At 44.7% G+C, this 19,604-nt stretch overlaps 1 protein-coding gene and 1 long non-coding RNA gene across 6 annotated transcripts in view; one reads left to right on the top strand and one right to left on the bottom strand.

Annotated features, from left to right (window-relative positions):
* Nucleotides 1-19,173, top strand: part of LOC310698897 — a 123,089-nt gene extending 103,916 nt beyond the window's left edge. For all 4 annotated transcript variants that reach the window (XR_014521795.1, XR_014521796.1, XR_014521797.1 and 1 more), the window contains 2 exons: nt 15,087-15,566; nt 17,558-19,173. This is a non-coding gene — a long non-coding RNA (uncharacterized lncRNA). The remainder of the gene's footprint in view (nt 1-15,086; nt 15,567-17,557) is intronic.
* Nucleotides 1-19,604, bottom strand: part of GPR50 (G protein-coupled receptor 50) — a gene marked incomplete at its 5' end in the record, with an annotated part of 74,170 nt that overhangs the window by 11,224 nt on the left and 43,342 nt on the right. The gene's annotated exons all lie outside the window — the stretch shown is intronic.

Here is a 19,604-nt window from a genome sequence, read left to right as displayed (position 1 = left end):
GAAACATTTCAGGGTTGGGCCATCTCAACCGGAACAGCTCCCTCTAGGAAAAGTCACATGCATTTGGTGTAAAACCTAAGCTTATCTTGATGGAACACAGCTGCCTCCTGGACCAAAACCAGTATCTTCTCAAATCCCTTGGAACCACAAGTGTGACATCTATAACTGAAGACATAGGAGGAGGCACCAGCATCTTTGGGATCTCTAGGGACAAACAAGGCATTGCTAGGCTGGTAGCCATGCCCCCCCCCCCCGCCCAGTGGTGAGCAAAGGTCCCTTTATAGTAAGAAGCAAAGCAGCCCTGAGTGGAACTTTCCTTTTCGTTGTCCCCGAGAGGGGGCAATGACAATAAAGATATTATTATTATTATTATTATTATTATTATTATTATTATTATTATTATTATATGGCCTCAGGCCACTGATGTGGTTGGCTCCAGAGGCATTTGGGGGAAATGGAGATGGGAAGCAGCTGTATTTTCAGCCAGCACGTTTCTCTGTGGCATACACATTGCCCTGGTAAAAAAGTTTTTTAAAAAGGGGGGAGCGGGGAGGAGATTGATAACCAGAATCAGCTCCCGGTGACCTCTCCTATGTTCATGGGTCTTGGCACCTGCCTGATCATGTCAGGTGCTGGCTCCAGGCCCGCAACAGATCCACTTCTCCTAGCCCTTGTTTCTCCCTGGTATGAGCCAGCAGAAGAAAACACTGGTGTGGCATCATTGCGCTGAGACTTTCACATGTCTCTGGCAGCTCCTTGAGTGGGCAGAGAACTCATGTCATGTGTCTTCTTTTACTAGATGTTATGAAGAATATGTGGGGAGGAGATGTGGGGCTGCTCCTCTCAAGGGCAGCCACATAACCCTTGTATGGCTGTTACATATCATGCCTTGAACTCATTAGATATTATATATAAGCAGACGAATAGTAAAGATGTGTTACGGAAATTACGGGGGGGGGCACATCTTTAAAGTTGTTAACAATTAAAAATATTATGCCTGAATGTATCCTTTCAACTTGACAGCTCAGGGGATATACCTAGCTTTATGAATCATATAAAATCAACCCCTTTGCCAAGTTCATCCATTCCAACACCATTTTGCCCTTGGAAAAAGGACTCTTTCCCTGTATACACACCTCCTACCCCAGGAAGTGCCCAGAGGTGACAATTGCTGAGCTGATTGTTGGCCAAGGAAAGCCCAATCCCATCACCAGACTTGTCAAGGGGTCCAGACATGCAAAGGAAGTTCTATTGTACTTTGGGTGGTGGGACTTCAGAGGTGTTTGCCTATGCTAATCTTATACCTGGGTCTTGCCCTGACATGTCGGCTTATGCTAATCTTGTACCAAGGACTGGTTTGGACTTATTTGCCAAGGTTAAACTAGTGTAACCCCTGTCTACCCCTCCCCTTTTGTGACATGTCAGTGATGTGGCAATAATGTATCAATGATGCGAAACGAACTGTATTCTGGGATATGGTGGGAAACCTTTAAAAGTCATTGCCACCCTATCCTCAGGGCTCAAAATTCCTCTTTGAACCTGTTGCGCAATAAACTTTGGTCTACAGCTATTTGTTTCGGTTGGTGGCTGGACTCCTTCCTTTATTCTGTAGGGACCCGCGGGCTCTGCCCGACCAGCTGGGTGACTGAGCAGCCTCGCACCTAGATTTTCCCATTACAGATGCATTGCCAATATTTGGCAAAAACATGATGTTCAGATGAACCACTGAGGACTGGGATCATGGGAAGCTGCCATATACAGAGTCAGACTATTAGTCCATCCAGCTCATTATTATCTACACTAACTGGAAGCAGCTCTCCAGTGTTTCAGAAGGACATTCGCACCCCTACCTGGCGATACTGGGAATTGAACCAGAGACCTTCTGCATGCAAAACAAATGCTCTACCTGTTTTCCCCAAATTTAAAAAATGGTAAAGGGACCCCTGACCATTAGGTCCAGTCGTGACTTGACTCTGGGGTTGCCGTGCTCATCTCGCTTTATTGGCCAAGGGAGCTGGCATACGGCTTCCGGGTCATGTGGCCAGCATGACTAAGCCGCTTCTGGCGAACCAGAGCAGTGCACAGAAATGCCGTTTACCTTCCTGCTGGAGTGGTACCTATTTATCTACTTGCACTTTGACGTGCTTTTGAACTGCTAGGTTGGCAGGAGCAGGGACCGAGCAACAACCAATTAAATGAATTAGCAACCCACTTCTAATATTGTCTGCAGTCCAGCTTCTGTCTAGCTTAACCAAGCTATCACCCATCTTTCCTGCTCTACCAAGACGATTTTCCAAACCCCTGCAGAAAGTAGTAAGTCCTGCTCAGTTTTCAGCTGGATTTGTGACATTATGACATTCCAGCAAAGGAAATTGGAGACAGCTGCATCACCTCAAACACCAGGCTAGACTCAGATGAGTGAGCCAGCACATCTCTGCTACTAATTTCTGGCTACTCTCCTGTCAACCAGATTTTTCCAATCTCCAGTTTTGTATTATTTTGACAGCCATAAAATCTGAAAAAGAAATTGTGGTTTTCTAAACAGCTGTCAGTCAAAATAGTCCTTTTTTATTATATGCTGAGCTTTGCCAAAAGGACAGAAGGACCTATTTTGACATTTTATAATAGATTTGCGTATTATTTCATTTGCAGAAGTACTCATAACAATTCTGAGGAGTCCTCATAAAAATCAGATTATTTATAGGTTTCCCTTTGCCGCTGAACGGAAATCTACAACCATCCTTTATACAGAACATAGGAAGCGGCCTGATCCTGAGAACATTGGTCCATCCAGCTTAGTACTGGCAACTCCCCACTTGAGCGGAATCAACTCATGCACTACTGCACACATGCACCGTGGCACAAAATAAATAAATGAATGCATTCAAACACAGAAGTGGTGGGAGAGAGCTGAAAAGTGCTCGTGGTTCGTAAGGAGACCCTCCCCAGAGCCTGAAGAGGATCTCAGCGAGCCAAAATTCAAGAAGTAAGGGTTTAAATTCCTTTAAAAAAAACACTTATGGGCTCCAAAATGGCATGTGGGAGCTCTCACAACTGTGGCAGCTGTTGGGCAGGAAGCTGTATTGCTCAGACACATTGTTCCCTGTCCTTTCTGGCCACCTGAACCAAAGAGCATGGAGAGCAGCTAAAAAAACCAGGTGTTTAGAGGCTTTAGATGGTGCTCATTTTACTTATGCATGCAGAGACCCACAACATAACCCCAACGAAAGCAGGGGGAGTTGCCTGTGCTGTCTAGACACGTCAGGGTTTCTGTTATGTACAGTCATACCTTGGTTTGAAGTGCTTCAGGTTGAGCGCTTTCGGGTTGCGCTCCGCAGCGACCCGGAAGTAATGAAGTGCTTTACTTCCGGGTTTCGCTGCTCGCACATGCGCAGATGGTCAAAATGACATCATGTGCATGCACAGAAGTGGTGAATCGTGACCCACACAGACGCACAGACGCGGGTTGCGTTCGCTTCTGGATGGGAACGGGGCTCCGGAACAGATCCTGTTCGTATCCAGAGGTACCACTGTATTAAGATTAGCTGCAGTTCTCACTCAGGGCCACCAGTATGCAAATGAAGGATTGAGAACTGTCACTCACTGATTGGTTAGCTAGTTGGGAGTTGTTACTGTTACAAGTTACTTAAAGCAGCCAGCTAGGCTGCAGTCAGTCTGACTCCATGAGCAGTTCTAACTGCTGCAATAAAGAGCTGTGAATCCAACACAGTTGTGTCCTTCGTCCATCTTTCCCACTATTTAACAGTTTCAGAAAGGGGTGTCTTCCAATCCAACGTGGATTGAAAGAAGAGGTCTTTTGAATGCAAAGAAGATAATCCACCACAGTTACATCCCATCTGTGCATCCCATCCCATCTCTATTACAATTATTTGTAATAACCATTTTATCTTCAGAACAACTCAATAAATTAGATCTGTAAAAATCAGGGATGGATATGCTAATAGATCCATGAATCAGTCAAACAAAGTCCTCTTGAAATTTATACAAAAAATAATAAACCACAAAACATAAGAATAAATATTGTCAGCTCACATTAACAATAAGAATAATCCATCAGCCATCACTGATATATATTAATATACACCATCCATCTGCTCTGTTAATAATAATAATATTTTTTTTTCATTGAAAAATTGCTTCCTATGAGGCATTCCAAAGCAATTTACATCTACAAAGATTACATACATAAAAGCAGTTAAAACAATTAAGAGTGGGAAATAGTGGGATACAATTCCAAATTAATACATGCCTCTAAAGCTGCCTAAACCACTAACAGCATCTGTGGTGGAGCATAAACCACCAAAGTGGCTCATTTCGCATAGAAATCCATTCCTAATCCATCCGTCCAAAACATTTAAGCACCTTTTTGTGTATGTTTGTATTTTAAAGGACTTTTCCCCACTTGGGAATAACTGGGAGGCCAAGGCAACACTATTTAGGATGGCAGGAACCCAACACAAACAAAATGAAGCCATTTTGCTCTGTTGAGTCCAAGAATTATGCAAACCAGACAGAGGTCTTTAATTTTAGCACAAAGCCATCCCAGAGTAGTACTGGGATGCATGTTCCATGTGCTTCTCATTCCCTTTGGGATCAGTTCTGGGATCAAGGGAGGCATAAGTATTGGGTAATGCTGAGCACCTGCAAAATATGCCTTATGAAGCATTAATGGAAGTTAACCCATTGCCCATGGTGGCTGGTGCCTGTTTGGGGCTAGTGGGGCTGAATGCAGGGAGGCTAAGAGTACGCAGAGCAAGAGCTGACAGCAGGCAGATCCAGATACTTACAACAGAGAGAGGCTGTTCTAGTTTTGTTCCCATCTTCCTCTTGCCTGAGTTCTGCAAGGGCAACACTGAGACTAAAGAAGAAGTAGCAAATGCTATCACCCCTGAACTGGCTGTAAGTCAGGAGGAAGAGAGGTGGAGGCTGACTGAGTTTGTTGGGGGCAGTGCCTCATTTCCCCAAATGGACCAAGCCTCCACTGCGTATGGAGAAGCTCTTTAAGTTTAAAAGTCCTTTATGATTGCAGTGCAGAAGGATGTCAAAGACACCAGTCCGTCATCAGTGATGCTGGGGGCTGATGGAGAAGTTTCACAGACATGAACAGAAACATTGGAGAAGCCGGTGAAACTGGGAAGAAGTAGTGATGGACAGTTCTCTATTTACCTCCTCATCCAAGAGGTTTTGGTGACAAGATGAATCACCGGTGCTTTTCATACTGCTTGCTGTCAGGTCCAACTCCAATGCAGTTAAGTATAGAGCTGGCTAAAATTTGGAAAACCAAACATTCGATCCAAATTGGGTTGTGGAGCATGGTGTAAGAATCAGTGGGAGCAACCCCACCCTTTGCTAATTCCAGAGGTTGTGGGAAATGTTTTTTTTTGGGGGGGGGGCTTACTGGAGCTCTTCAAAGCTCCATCAAGGTAGCAGCTGCTATCTTAATGCCCCAGAATGCCCTATTTTGACAAGGAACTTGCAAGGCTGAGGGGCAGATGATGGCCACCACAAAAAAAAGATGGCAGCCCCCGGGGGTATCACCTGAGCCACTCTGGCCTGCACAGCCCGCAGTTCTCTTCTTTGGTGGTGTTATGTATTCAGACTGGGCTGCAGTTCTCACTCTGGGCCACCAGTATGCAAATGAAGGATTGAGAGTTGTTTTCACCGATTGGGTAGTTCATTGGAAATCGTTACTGTTACAAGTTATTGAGCATTATATAAGGCAGCCAGTTTCGCTGTTGTTCAGAGACTCAGAGCAGTGCTAACTGCTGTAATAAAGGGCTGTGTCTGTCGCCCATCTTTCTGACTATACAACAGGCGCAAAGCTTAAATTCCAAGTTTACATGTGGGGCACTGCCCCACCAACCTCAGTCTGTGCTTAGCCAAACCCCATCTGCCTGTTTCTTCCTTAAAACCACCCCAAGGGAGAGAGGAGGGGAGGCTGCTCCAGCCAGTCCACCATTTCCACCGGGGGTGCAGAATGGGGTCTGTTTCTAACCAGCAGTTTGCAGGTGGCTGCGTCCCAGCCAGACAAGGAGAGCCAGCCGCTCTTGCATGGCACCGGGATCTGTAAGTGGTTCAACGTGCGGATTGGGTTTGGCTTCCTCTCCATGACAACCAAGGAAGGCTGCCTCAGGTTAACGTGCCTTGTGTCAATGGGGGCAAATGAATTGGTTTATATACAGTGGTGCCCCGCAAGATGAATGCCTCGCAAGACGGAAAACTCGCTAGACGAAAGAGTTTTCCGTTTTGGAGGTGCTTCGCTAGACGAATTTCCTATGGGCTTGCTTCGCAAGACGACAATGTCTTGTGAGTTCCTGCAGGTTTTTTTTTCTCTCCCCCCCCCTTTTTCTAAGCCGCTAAGCCGCTTATCAGCTGATCCGATCAGCCGATAAGCCGCTAAAAGCCGCTAATAGCGCTAATCCGCTAATCCGTCAATGGGCTTGCTTTGCAAGACGAAAAAACCGCTAGACGAAGAGAATCACAGAACGGATTATTTTCGTCTTGCGAGGCACCACTGTAGTTGCCAGAAGAAAAGGGATGCTTCCCTAGAGTGTGTCCAAAGATTAAAATGCTACCCCTTCTAGTTTTGCATCCGTCTTAAAAATAAAACAAAATACAGTAGCATTGTTTCCCCCCTATTCCCTTCTTAGATATTTAGTATGTGTAAATATCTTATGTAAATCTTTCTGGCTTATTTCCAGTTTTCCTTTTTGATGATTGTTCACAAACTTGAGGGTGTGGGAAATAGCCAAAGCATGTGGTGGGCATTTGCACCAGAGGGGCATAGAGGGAGGCACCCTCTTTGCACCTTGCCACTTTCCCACATGAAAGTTGGTTAAGGGGGGGGATTTCCCCTATCTTCCTACAACCAATGAGAGAATTGGACTTCTAAAATAACAGTGATTTATCTGCAAGCCAAGAGGAACAATGTTCTTGGAGGGGGGGGGGCGTTGATTGCAGCTTCTTCCACCCACTAGTTTGCAGAATTGTTTTGGAAATTCTTTAGGTCAGTCTCCCAGGCCTTTTTTTAAATGACAAGATGGTTTCTAAAACTCTTCAGCTTGGTCTTGCAAATAAATCTCTGCTCGGAATTGGCAATATCATTACCATTTTAGACAGTGATGGACTTTCCATTAGGGCAAGCAGTGTGCATTGCAGTCAGCACCAAGTCTGCACTCAGGGTCACTGTGGAATAGGGAGCACTGAATATATTGGGGGTGGGAAGGGTGGGGGGATGATGACGACTTCTTGCGTGGCTCCATTATTGTGTACTAGGAGACAAAACGAACGTTAACTCCCATGTTTACTGCTAGCGACCAAAGCTTGTTTTGTGTCAAACTCTTTGACTTTTTATGAAGCAGGTGGGTGGATGGGTGGGAGAGGGTAGGGATGAGAGGGTGACTGTGTGGGGTTCTTTTTAAAAGGGGGGGAGGGTCATGTCTGATCTGCAGGACTCTGTTCAAGCAAGCAGCTATCCTGCTGATTATGTCTGGTGGCGACGTCAAAAATCCCCACGACTGCATTCCCCTCCTCTTCACTATTTTCATTTTTGTACCAGTTTTGGAAAACGATGGAAACAAATAAAGAATATGGATGATTTTTTTAAAAAAAAACCACCACAAGGGGCAGCCCTTTACTGTCAGTTTCCTCCTTCTCCTTAGTCTCTGTTTTGCCCCTGTAGAACACAGCAGGGAGCACAACGGGGGCAAAACTAGAATGAGCCCGTTCCACCTGCCATGGGTCCACCTACCATGGGGCTCCCTGTCTTCTGGCCCAATATGCACCAGTCAGCAGCCACAGTCTCACACATCACTTGGGATTCCTCTCTGAGGAGTTGCTTGCAGATTTGAGCCTTGGCACCTGCACAGCATGCTGGTGCAAGACCTCATTCCCTGACAACTCCCTTACAGATGGCAGAAGATCATTCAGCAAATGAAAACCCCCAACATTCCTGCCTCAAAGGTAAAGGGACCCCTGACCATTAGGTCCAGTCATGACCAATTCTGGGGTTGCGGTGCTCATCTCACTTTATTGGCTGAGGGAGCCAGCATACAGCTTCCGGGTCAGGTGGCCAGCATGACTAAGCTGCTTCTGGCGAACCAGAGCAGTGCACGAAAATGCTGTTTACCTTCCCGCCGGAGTGGTACCTATTTATCTACTTGCACTTTGATGTGCTTTCAAACTGCTAGGTGGGCAGGAGCAGGGACCAAGCAATGGGAGCTCACCCCGCCATGGGGATTCAAACCGTCGACCTTCTGATCGGCAAGTCCTAGGCTCTGTGGCCACCCACATCCCACATTCCTGCCTTAGCTATCAGAAAGTGGTAGGTGATGGCTTATTAGGGCAGAAGGCAATGGCAGCTTTTCCCACCCAAGCCATTACTAGTAGTCAAAGCCTTCTAGAGCATTTGCTCACACACACACAACCCAATGTATCTCCATGGCTGGGAATGAGAAGCTTTTGGGTCATTAGGTAGGACAGAAGAATTTCCCGCAAGTGAGAGATGGGTTAAGTATTCAGGGGCCCTGTGTTGCCTTTCTGATATCTGTGTCAAGAGCCATGCCAGTGACACACACACATAGCTTAACTACTGCTGCTGCTGCACATGTGCTTTGCACATGAAAGATCTACACAGCCTAATTTCAGATGTCTTGCTTCATGTGTTGCAAGGAACAGCAGTGGGTGTGAATGTGGACAATAACAAAGTGGTGGCTGCCAGGGCTCCACGGAAAGTGCTGTGCTCCCAAAATGCTGGGGGGGGGGGTTCCTCTCCTGCTCCACAGAAAGTTGGAAAGTAAATATGCTGGTGGCAATCCAGTCTGTGTGTGAGGCCAGGACCGCCATAGCAAAAAGGAATGGGGGAGTTCTTCACAACAGTCCCCAAAGCATTTGAAGAAGGAGACCAAGGTCCCTGAGGAGCCAGGATGCAGTGGGATAGGAAAGCGCAGAAGAAAGGCTTGTCCCTTGTCTTCTCATCCTGCTGAAGACCAATCATCTTCTGAAGGTGATCAGATAACTTACCTAGGCATAGGCAAACTCGGCCCTCCAGATGTTTTGGGACTACAACTCCCATGATCCCTAGCTAACAGGACCAGTGGTCAGGGATGATGGGAATTGTAGTCCCAAACATCTGGAGGGCTGAGCTTGCCTATGCCTGGCCTTGCCTCTTCTTCTGACAGATCTTGCCATGCTCAACGTCTGTGGCAGCTTTGGGTGAAAATCTATACATATTACATGTGTTTCAGTTTGCGTACAGGTTTCTGAAAGCCTAGCATGACGTGTCGCTTACTAAAATAAACTAAAACTTGAATGACTATAAGGCAAAACTAATATATTTCCTGGGAGCTTAGCTACCAATCAAGCATTGCAGTGTTGAGTAAGTAGTAATAATGGGGTCTGGTGTTAAGTGGCGTGGTCTACTTCTTTCTGAACTCCTTAAAGTTCTGTGCCATGTGACTGAATTACCTTTTTAAACAAACAAACAAACAAACAAACAAACCTGTATTTGTATTTTGATGCAATTCATTAGCTTGAGTGACATGTCTTGGACTTTCTCTCTGAGAGTTAGAGAAGGGTGAAACTGAAACTCGAGTTATTTAAACTGGGAACACCCAAAAGCATAATTTGTAATAAAATAACTTGCAAATTCAAGAGAGAGAAAACCCAGCATCAGTGATGGCTGGTGCTCATTGAGACTGGTAGGGTGGGAGGCAGAGAGGCCAATGAGAGGTGGAACAAGCTCCTGCTAGTTTTGTCTCCATCCTCCTTCCTGCTGTGTTTTGCAAGATGAAGAAAGAGGAAACTGACTGGAGCTTCTTCTGGTGTGTATCTTATTTATACATATTTGAACACTGACATTTTAATGTGATTTTATTTCATGTTTTAATTCTGGATGTGTTGATTTTAATGCTTGGTTTTTATACATTACAATTGATTTTTATTCACATGTAAACCACTTAGAGCAGGCAACCCCAAACTCCAGCTGCTTTGGGACTACAACTCCCATCATCCCTAGCTAACAGGACCAGTGGTCAGGGATGATGGGAATTGTAGTCCCAAAACAGCTGGAGGGCCGAGTTTGGGGGTGCCTGACTTAGAGACTTATTTTGGCACTGAGTGGTGTATACATTTACTCACCACCACCACTACCACCAAACTAATTTGGAAGAAAGACTGGCCACCACAGGAAGCAGGACCTTTTTTATTCTACCCCTTGAGCTCTAGAGTGTTCACTTATATCCTTCTTAAATAGCCTTTTACAGATCTTCTCCCCATTCATACATTCAATACATGGAGCAGAAGTAGAATCACACCTACTGATCCTACCATCTGACCATGAACTCACCTACATTAGTAAAAAAAACCAGCGTTTTGAATGCATTATAAACATACAGATGGCGCTGGAGAGCAAAAGAAATTCTTCGCTATTTTTCATAGCGTTTCCCTCCTTTTATTATAATGATTTAACTTCTGACTTATTTATAGCATTTTTTCTCCTGTGGGTAGATATAGCCCACGTTGCATTCAGCATAAGGTCTAACAATGTGTGGAAATTGTGGGTGAGACTTTTATGAACACTGGAAGTGTTTGGCTTCTGAGTTAGAACAAAAACCCATCTAGCCGACCATCCTGTTCTCATAAAGGCCAACCAGATGCAGGACTCAAGTACAATTGGTCTCTCCTCTTCTTGTTCCTCACCAAGTGGAATTCAGATGCGTTCATTAGCCGCAATCTTGCTCCTCCTCCATGCATTCAGTCAACCTTTGGGAAGATGGTTTGAAAAGATGTACTGGTGTTTTGCAAAGAAGTGAATTTCATTCTGTGCCCTTCTGCATTTGTGAGTTTGCACCGCTTCTCGTTTTCATCATCTACAACTGATCTTGCTTATTTTTGTTGTGTAAGAGTTTTTTTAAAGCAGGCTTTAGGGGGTTTTGCTATTTATATATTGATTCTAAATTGCTTGTATGTAATTGATTTAATTACGTGCTACTTTGATAGCACAGCACTGAAAAACAATATATGCATTCTGTAAGCATATTAGTACTGTAGTTACAAGTGAATTAAGTGCAGGCACAGGGTGGGCAGAGGAGTCAATAAAGTTTTTCACATGCCAGTGACTTTGTTAAACTAACATGCAAGGGCAGGGCAGACAGTATTCTCCACATTTGAAGCATGGGATAAAACAGTCTGTAACAGACCAAGTTATGAGACCAGGTTAGCAAGAGCTTCTCTCTATTTCACTCTGCAAGTGGGAAAGCCCAGTCTAACTCACTTTACCTCCAGCTTGTTTCCAAGCTCACATGAGAAGCTGAGCTTGGGAACATGCCTTCAGGAACTCAGAATGGAATCCTTTTTAGGGATCAGCCAGTCAGTCATGCAGAGTAAGCCCCCAGCTTTGATTCTGGTTTCCCTTTCTGAGTAACTCAATCTTCCGCCAAGGTTCTTATTGTCCAGTGAAGAAGAGAAGCAAAGTTTGCTGGGAAAGCTGTATCCTTCCCTTGCTCTTAAGCATCCTCTTTTTTTCCCCTTTTTCTTTTTTGAAGTGGCAACAACCATTAAATAAGAAAACTGTTCACCCCCTACTTTCCCTGCACATAAACAGTCTACCCAGAATCTTAGGCTGCCTGTTAAGCCTTTTCTGCCAGTCATGGATTAATGTTCCTTGGAAGAGAAGGGTTCTCATGTGCTTGGAGCTGTGTTTTGAAGCAAGGAAAGCTGGACTGAATCAAGGAATGTCACTCTTGCATGCACTCCAATCTCCAAGCAGTGAGATACTTTTGAGGTGCCTGCGCAGACCTGAGGTTGGGTTTCCTTGGAATGCAGGTTACCGGAGACTACTGTGTCATTGGCGATATATGGTTTTACTTACACACATATGCAGACTGAGTGTAAGATGGCTCATGGCATTAATACTCCAGCAGACCCTGCTTCTCTACTGGGTTTCCAGGGGTCCCCAAAGTTATAGCTTTGGTTTCAGCACAGAAAGCAGGTCAAGCCTCTCTGGGCTCCTTCAGACGCCATTTGCATTGTACACTCATCTTCAAACATATGAAGGCTGGCAACATCAACCGCGCTGTGTGGGAATCCCTTGCAAGACAACCACAGTGCCTGAAGACAAGGCAGGTTGTGTATCCACAACGGAGGAGAAATGACTGCTGGGAGGAACACAGAGAGGAGAAATGCCATGGTGCATCTGCAGCAACACAGCCACTCACCTTCATCTGCCCCAGCTGCAGCAAAACATGTCTCTCCCGTATTGGTCTCCACAGGCATAACAGGCACTGTAACCTTCCAACAGTTTGACTTCACCCCTGAAGACACCCTCTCTTCGGTTGCCTCCCAAGACAGACAGGTGCCAACATCTTGACTTATGCTCCTGATGGTATAAAGGTGGTTACATGCAATCTGGCTTTCAATGCCATTTGCACCTGCAAAAGGTTTGGGCTAGACATACTGCTTTGCTTCCAACTGGTGCACGTCCTCTTGCTGAACTCCTGCAAGCGTTTACACCAGACCGATACTTGGCTGACTCTCCTACACCTTATAGGACTGCATCGCCTCTTGCCATGGAAGGTGGCGGAGAGGTCTTTCTCCTTTCTTCTGGAAGCATCGCAAGCAAGTAGTCTCTATGACAACACAGTTTTTCTCGGTCAACTCTTTTTAGTCCCTCAAAGAGGTACATGATAGGCTTGGCTACATCCATTAACTTAACAAAGGCTGCATTTATACAACATTTTTTTTCTAGACTCAAAGGGGATCAAGTGCTTGTTTTTTCCATGTAATCCACATATAACCAAGATCTATTGCATACTTTTTTGCCCCTGAAGAGTGCTTCTTGAGAAATTGGCTTCATGCCTAAAATAAAAGCTCGCTGCATATTGATTCTCCTTTACCCTACAGCAGAGGTTTTCAAACCTTTTGAGTCTACGGCTCCCTACATTCTTTCTGCACTCAATGTGAGGAGGCAGTCCTGTGGGGCTCAGGACCCCAGTTATGTCACCCCTTGCTTGCAGAGCTGGCAGCCTCTCACCCTCCCTTGTGGAAGGTTCCCCCAGCCTCCTCTCCCCTCTCCTTGGGAGTCCTCTGGGCAGCAGCTGCTGCTGCCCCTGGTCACTGAGCTGCCCCTCCCTGCCCCAAAGAGAGGTGCCTCCTCACTCTGCCCCACAGCGGCCTGGGAAGAAAATGCCCCCAGCCTTAGTGGCCCAACAGAGACTGGCCAAAGATGACTGTGAGGCCAGCACCTTACCTTTGGAGGCAGCAGTGGCAACAGCGGGCACTGCTGACCCTGCATGGCAGACTGGCTCCCCTTCAGCAACAGGCACTCAGCTCCCAGGCAGGCCTTGCACACAGCAAGCACAAGAAAGGCCAGTGCAGTGCCTGCCTGCCTGCCTGCTGGTCTCCCATTTGTCTGTCCATTCCCAACAGCAAGGGCTGGAGGACTAGCTGGCTGGGCTCCCTCCTCTGCTTGCTTGCTTGCTTGCTTACTCATTTCCTGTCAACCAGCACCCCCTAGCCAGCCCCAGAGGCATCATTCGCCTGGGGAGCTTATAGCTGGTGCTGCTGTAACAAATAGTTGTGCAAGCCTTTGGAAAGCAGAGACACAAGAGGGCATCAGAGGAGGGAGGGAAAGAAAAGGAGAGAGATGGAGGCTAATTTGCCTGTGGCACCCCTGACCATTTTTCAAGGCACCCCGGCACACTGGTTGAAAACCACTGCCCTACCATATGACCATGAAAAAAACCAAGCGAAAACAGTTTTAGGCTGTCTTAGCAATGTAGGGGTGTATCTTCAACTACCCGTTGACTCCGGGTGTATACCAAGATTACAGTCATGACTTTCTTCTTCATTCACCTGGGCTGTATGTAGGGAGGAAAAGACATGGATAACCTAATCACTGGAGACTGAGTACTTGCTTTTTTCTATGTAGTCCACACACGAGGTTTACTGCATATTTTTTGCCCCTGAAAAGTGCTGCAAGAAAAACTAGTTGCATTATAAAAATAAATGCGCACTGCCAATTAATTTTGCATTGCCCTGTACTCAGGGTATTTTCCCTCAGCCGGAGCTCATCAGAGCTCAGCAATGGCACCTGTCAGGTGGGCACTATTGCCATTCTAAGAGAAGAAGGGAGAAGTTCACAGTGAGCTCCGGCTCCTCTTTTTCTAGAAAAGTAGCACTGGCTGTACCATGTCTGTTTGAAAACACGTGTACCTACACCTGCCCAATGATGTGGGAGGGCACACCTCAAGACTGCAATTACCAATTCTTTCTTCATTCCCCTGGGCAGGGAGGGAAACGTATGGGAAACGTAATCAGAGACATATCAAGTAACCACACACAACCTTGTGGATGAACGATTCTGGATTGAGGAAAAACTACATTTTGGTGCTACAGACAGGTTAGTGTGTATGAAGCCCAAGAGACGGGTTTGACCACTTCAACAGTTCCTTCAACATTTTACAGGTATAAAACTACAGAGGGGACCCAAAGGTAACGTCTAAACCAACCAACCTCTAACCCCATCCTATAATGTAATGATATCTTGCTTTCGATGCAAACTCTTTTCAAAAGAATCAATAGCCAACAAGGCATATGAAGCTGGAGGAAGAGACAAATAAGCAACAAGCTTCAGCAATGATTCTCCTTGTGCACAAAAAATTGTGCCCAATTTTTTCTCTGGAATAAGAAGATGGTGAGATAAAGCCAACAAGCTCAAATAAAGCTGGCAAGGATGAAGGTGCTTCTAAAGACACCTGTGCTAACAAGGACTCCTAAGTCTGCTAATTCCATATCTTCGCTCAGTTTTATTTGCTCAGCCAAAGCTGTGTGCTATTAAGAATGGAAGAGTGTTTTCTGCTGCTTCTCTGCAAGTTCCACAGATCTACTTTTGCCTGTGTTGGAGGTGTAGAAGGCCGGTGATTCTGATGCTATCTCTGCACCAGGTGCAACTCTGTCATTACATTATTCCTCTTGCAGAGATGCTGCAGAGCTGAGGGTGCTTCTTGCACCTCTTTCCCCAACTCAAAACTGTCCTGAAACAGGATCCTGTGTCTTTTCCCCTGCAGAGTGAAAAGCAACCTGGAGATGGTGACTTTGAACAGAAGATAAGCGGGGAAGGAGGATATGCACATGGCAGTCCACTGAAACAAGGAGCTCCACGCAACTGCTTTTCAACTGAAAACCGAACAAAAAAGCATCCCTCCAGGTTTGCCAGTTTCTGGTTTTCAGAATAGGCTGCTTGATTTGAACTGACTATCTATTACCAGATACAGGAAAGTCGGTCCCCACCCCCTCTGCAGGCTTCAATGCATTTCCCTCAAAAAGTTTATAGGGCATATATATACCAAAAAATCATGCAAACAAGACTGTCCTTGTAATAACAGAGAGATGGAATCAGCAGCACTTTTTTAAAAAACTGGATTTTTTTTATCCTGGGGTGATGAGAGAGGCAGAGAAACTGTGATAATACTCCATTAAACAGACCATCCCAGGCCCGTCTTCAGAGTCTCTGATCGTTTTATTGGAGAGCTCTGGTTTTTTAACAGGTAAGTTGCAAAAATTATCACTGTTTCCATTAATCTATTATTGCTTTCTGAGGTCCCCCCCTCCCCCCCCTCTGTATTTTGCATCCTATAACTTTTTGTTTCTGGTCAGAGGGCTGTAAATTATTAACATTTAGTTTGAGGTTCAGAGGGGCAGGGCTGTAAGCAGAGAGAGCGTTTCTAAATCTCCTGTGTGTCGTTTAGTTTGGTTCTCATCTATCAGAAGTTTGGGAAATCTTTGTTCAAGCCATTCCAGATCATTGGTTATAAAACTGGGTGTAGAACTCTAAAAAAAGGAAAAAGGGGGTAGGGGTGGGGAAGGATATTTTAAAACTCATTTTAACCATGGTAATGGCAACACCGTTGCCTGTCCCAAAAGCCTAACTACTTTCCAGTCCTAGGAGAAAACATTTCTCAGAACACAAAGTCTTCATTATAACAGATGAGCATGCATTGGCTGCCAGCGCGAGACAATCCAATTAAGAGTTCTTTACTTTGCAGCGTCACTTGGAAAGTTATCGTGCATTAAGTGTAATTCTGGGGGGCTGCCTGGCACACAAGATTATAGCATTTCATCTTATTAAATGATACTCAGAATTCAGCTAGGCAGACTCCTTCAACACATCCATTAAGTTTTGATGGACCGAGTCCTGTGGTTACATAAATGGCAACAGGCCCAAACTCTCACTTAAGCAAGCTTGGTTTAATGGTTTTTTAAACAATAAATAAATAAGAAAACCACTTCCTTACAAAATGTATAACCCACCTGGAAGGAATAGCAGTAACTCTCAGCATTGCCATTGCCAGACTGTTAACAGCTGCCAGCAAACAAATATGGTAACACTGTGTGCAAACGGCAGAGTGTTTACGAAGCCATCTAAAACGGTGTGGGGAACCAGATCCAGTCACCAGGCAAGATCCTTATCTCCACCACCCCACACCCCACAGGTGCGTGGAGCTTATTGATCATTGGGTCTTGTGTGGCTGTGGCTGGTAGGGCAGAAAACAGGGAGCCCAAACAGTAGCTGGAGCCAAACCCAACAACTGGCAGAGCCAACTAATTCATGTTTTGCACCATTCTCCTCCCTACTGAGTTCTGCAAGGGACAACAATGAGACTAGAGAGGAGGAAACTGACAGAGTTTCCCAAAAAAGGGGGAACTACTCTGGGAACTGTGGTTCAGTGAGGGGAATAGGGAGTCTCCTAACAATGTTCAGTATCTTCAACCAGCTACAGTTCCCGGGGTTCTTTGGGAGATGCCATGGCTGTTTAAAGTGGTACAATACTGCTTTAAATGTGTGGTGCAGATGCGATCTAGATTATTCAAGGAAAGAGACCTCAGGCAATTTACTCATTTTACATAACATATAAATTGGTGGCTATAGAACTTCTACATTCATTTAAACTGCCTGGATGTAAAATGTGTTTTTTCCCCTTTCTTTAGCATTGTTTAAATTTCTGCAAGTGCACCCAGTTTAACTTGGTAGAGCAAATTCTGAAACTGATTGCAGTTCAAAAATGTGACACCTAGTTAAAAACACACAGATACACACACACACTTTTCCTCATGCCAAGTCAACTACAGAATTCATAAAATACCAGGTGGCACCAAATAAGCTTATCTCACAATAAATCTGTTAAGTATTTAAGGTGCCACAAGACTTCACTGCGGGATTTTTTCCAAAGCACACACACAACCAAAACCTTACTGGACCAAATTTTAATAACTGTTCTCTTACATTCCCTTCTCTTTATGGGATTTGCTCTCAGTTCACAGAGGGACACAGTCATCTGGCTGACATCATTGCCAGTCCAATAAAGTGAAGATATACAACCCACAACAGCAAGAAATATCCCTCTTGATGTTGTTGCTTACATATTTCTGCCCTTCAAATTTGGCTCTTGTCCTTCCATCAACGCTGCAATGCTTTCAGCAATTATTACTTAGACATTGTTTTGTTTCTTGAAGTGTTTTGTTTTTTAAATATGCTTAGGAAAAGCACCAGCGCATTCATCCAAGCAAGATGCCGCAGCAGTTGAAAGCAGCAAGCCAAGGATCTCTTTGGAACTGGCAACCAAGAAGCTAAAGGCAATGGAACAAACTGTTTTCATTGACACTCAGCCAATGACTTAAACGGAGGACACCCCCCCCCCAAAAAAAAGAACAGATACCCACCGGACACTGAAAAGCAAGGCGTGAGTCTCAGAGGGCACAGCTTGCCAACATGCTATCATCAACCTGTGTCTTTTGGCTCTGCTAGAATATAGCCTTTATTAGGACTGCTGCTGAACACTGCCCAAAACATTGATTTGCCAGTAATTAGTTCATCCAGATAATGCAGAACAGGGAACTTGTGGCTCTCCAGATATTGTTGAAGTACAACTCCCGTTGTTAGAGGGAAGGGCGTAGTGGAATGTTGGACTGGGATCAGGGAGATACACACATAAATCCCTCCTTAGCCACAAATCTTACTGTGTGACTTTGGGCTTGTCGCTCTCTCTTTCTCTGTCATAGCCTAACTCACAGGGCCGGTGTAAGGATAGAATTAGCAGAGGGAACATGGTTAAAGGCTCCAGCCCATGCTTATTATCTGTATCTTTTGATGGTAATGTAGAAGCACCTTCTAAAGACTTGATTAGGTTTATGCTTGTGGTAACAAATTAAATGATGGTGCAGCAATGGGAAAAGGCTTACAGTTCCAAATATCTAGAACTGGTGCCCCAAACTTCGGGATTTAGCAATAAAGGAGAAACTGACATGTCACCTTAGAAACCCAAAGGAAACAGATTCATTTTGAACACCTTGGTATTATTACTTCTTTCATTAATCAGGAAGAGAGTGAGACACAATTCCCAGTCACGTATATACAGATTTAGGACTCAAAAAGTTCAAATGTGTAACTGCAGTCCGGAGTCAGGAGGTGCTACTTTTAAGGATGGTCCCCAAGATGACCTAAATGTCAGAGAAATGCAAACTATATATGTGTGTGGGTGTGTCCTCACCAGCAGCTGGGATGTTATCCTAGGATGTTATCCTGCACTGTTATATGTGGATTTACATTTTAGGTGTGTTTTATGCTGGTTGTGTTATCTTGGAGTATTATTTATCTCTCAGAATAGTATTTATTATTTTATTTTATTTTATTGAGTTGGGACATGAATACCTTGGACTCATGGGAGGAATCACAAAATTATGAATGTAATAAATAAGTGTACAAAGTCCAGGTGAGGCTGAGGTCCATGGAAGTGAATAGCAGTCACAGGGGGGCAGGTTGGGCTTCAAATGGCCACAACCTATATGACTACTCTAACTACCAATTGCTTGCAATGAGTGACCAAGCCTGAAGCAGCAGCTTATATTGAAGGGGAAACTATGGGAAAACTTTCTACATGTAGAACTCCAAACCATAATTTGTGTTCCAAGTAAAGCATGGTTTATGCAGTCTCTCTCTTCACTGACTTCGCTATGAATCTCAGTAACCTAGAACAGCTGGAAGAGCATCTCAAACCATGGTTTTGTTGGTTCAGCTTAATGCCAAACTACAGTTAGCTGAAACTGTGATTTGCAGACAAGCCTCAAACAAACTATGGTTTCAGGTCCTGATTTGGTGGGCTCAGATGATAGCATTATTCAAGATACCATGGCAAATTATTGTTTGGCATTAAGTCTTAACTGGATTCCATATTCCACAAAAAGGCAGCACAGCTGTAAACCCTGAAGTCTGATGAAGCAGCTGTTGCCTTCTACACATTTATCCAATATGCTACCTTGTAAACTTTCAGCTCATTGCAGATTTTGTCCCCACCCCAGCCTGCAAGTTGATTCAAACAAATTGATTTATTCATGGGTCAAGCCACTGTTCTGTCTGTTAAAGTATTCCCCATAAATTCTCTTGGTTTATTGTACTGCTAGGTCATCGCTATAAAAGAGCTCATCTCATTTTAGACAGAAGCTTTCAAAACCATGTATTATTCAGAATTAATAAGCTCATTATGCCACTCAGTCCATGTGATCACTGGCTAGAATTTTTTTTGGAAGAA

The sequence above is a fragment of the Podarcis liolepis genome, assembly GCF_965112155.1.
Source record: "Podarcis liolepis genome assembly, chromosome: Z".
Classification (NCBI taxonomy): Eukaryota; Metazoa; Chordata; class Lepidosauria; order Squamata; family Lacertidae; genus Podarcis; species Podarcis liolepis.
The sequence above is the reverse complement of the archived record's forward strand: the minus strand, read 5'-3'. Positions and strand labels throughout refer to the sequence as shown.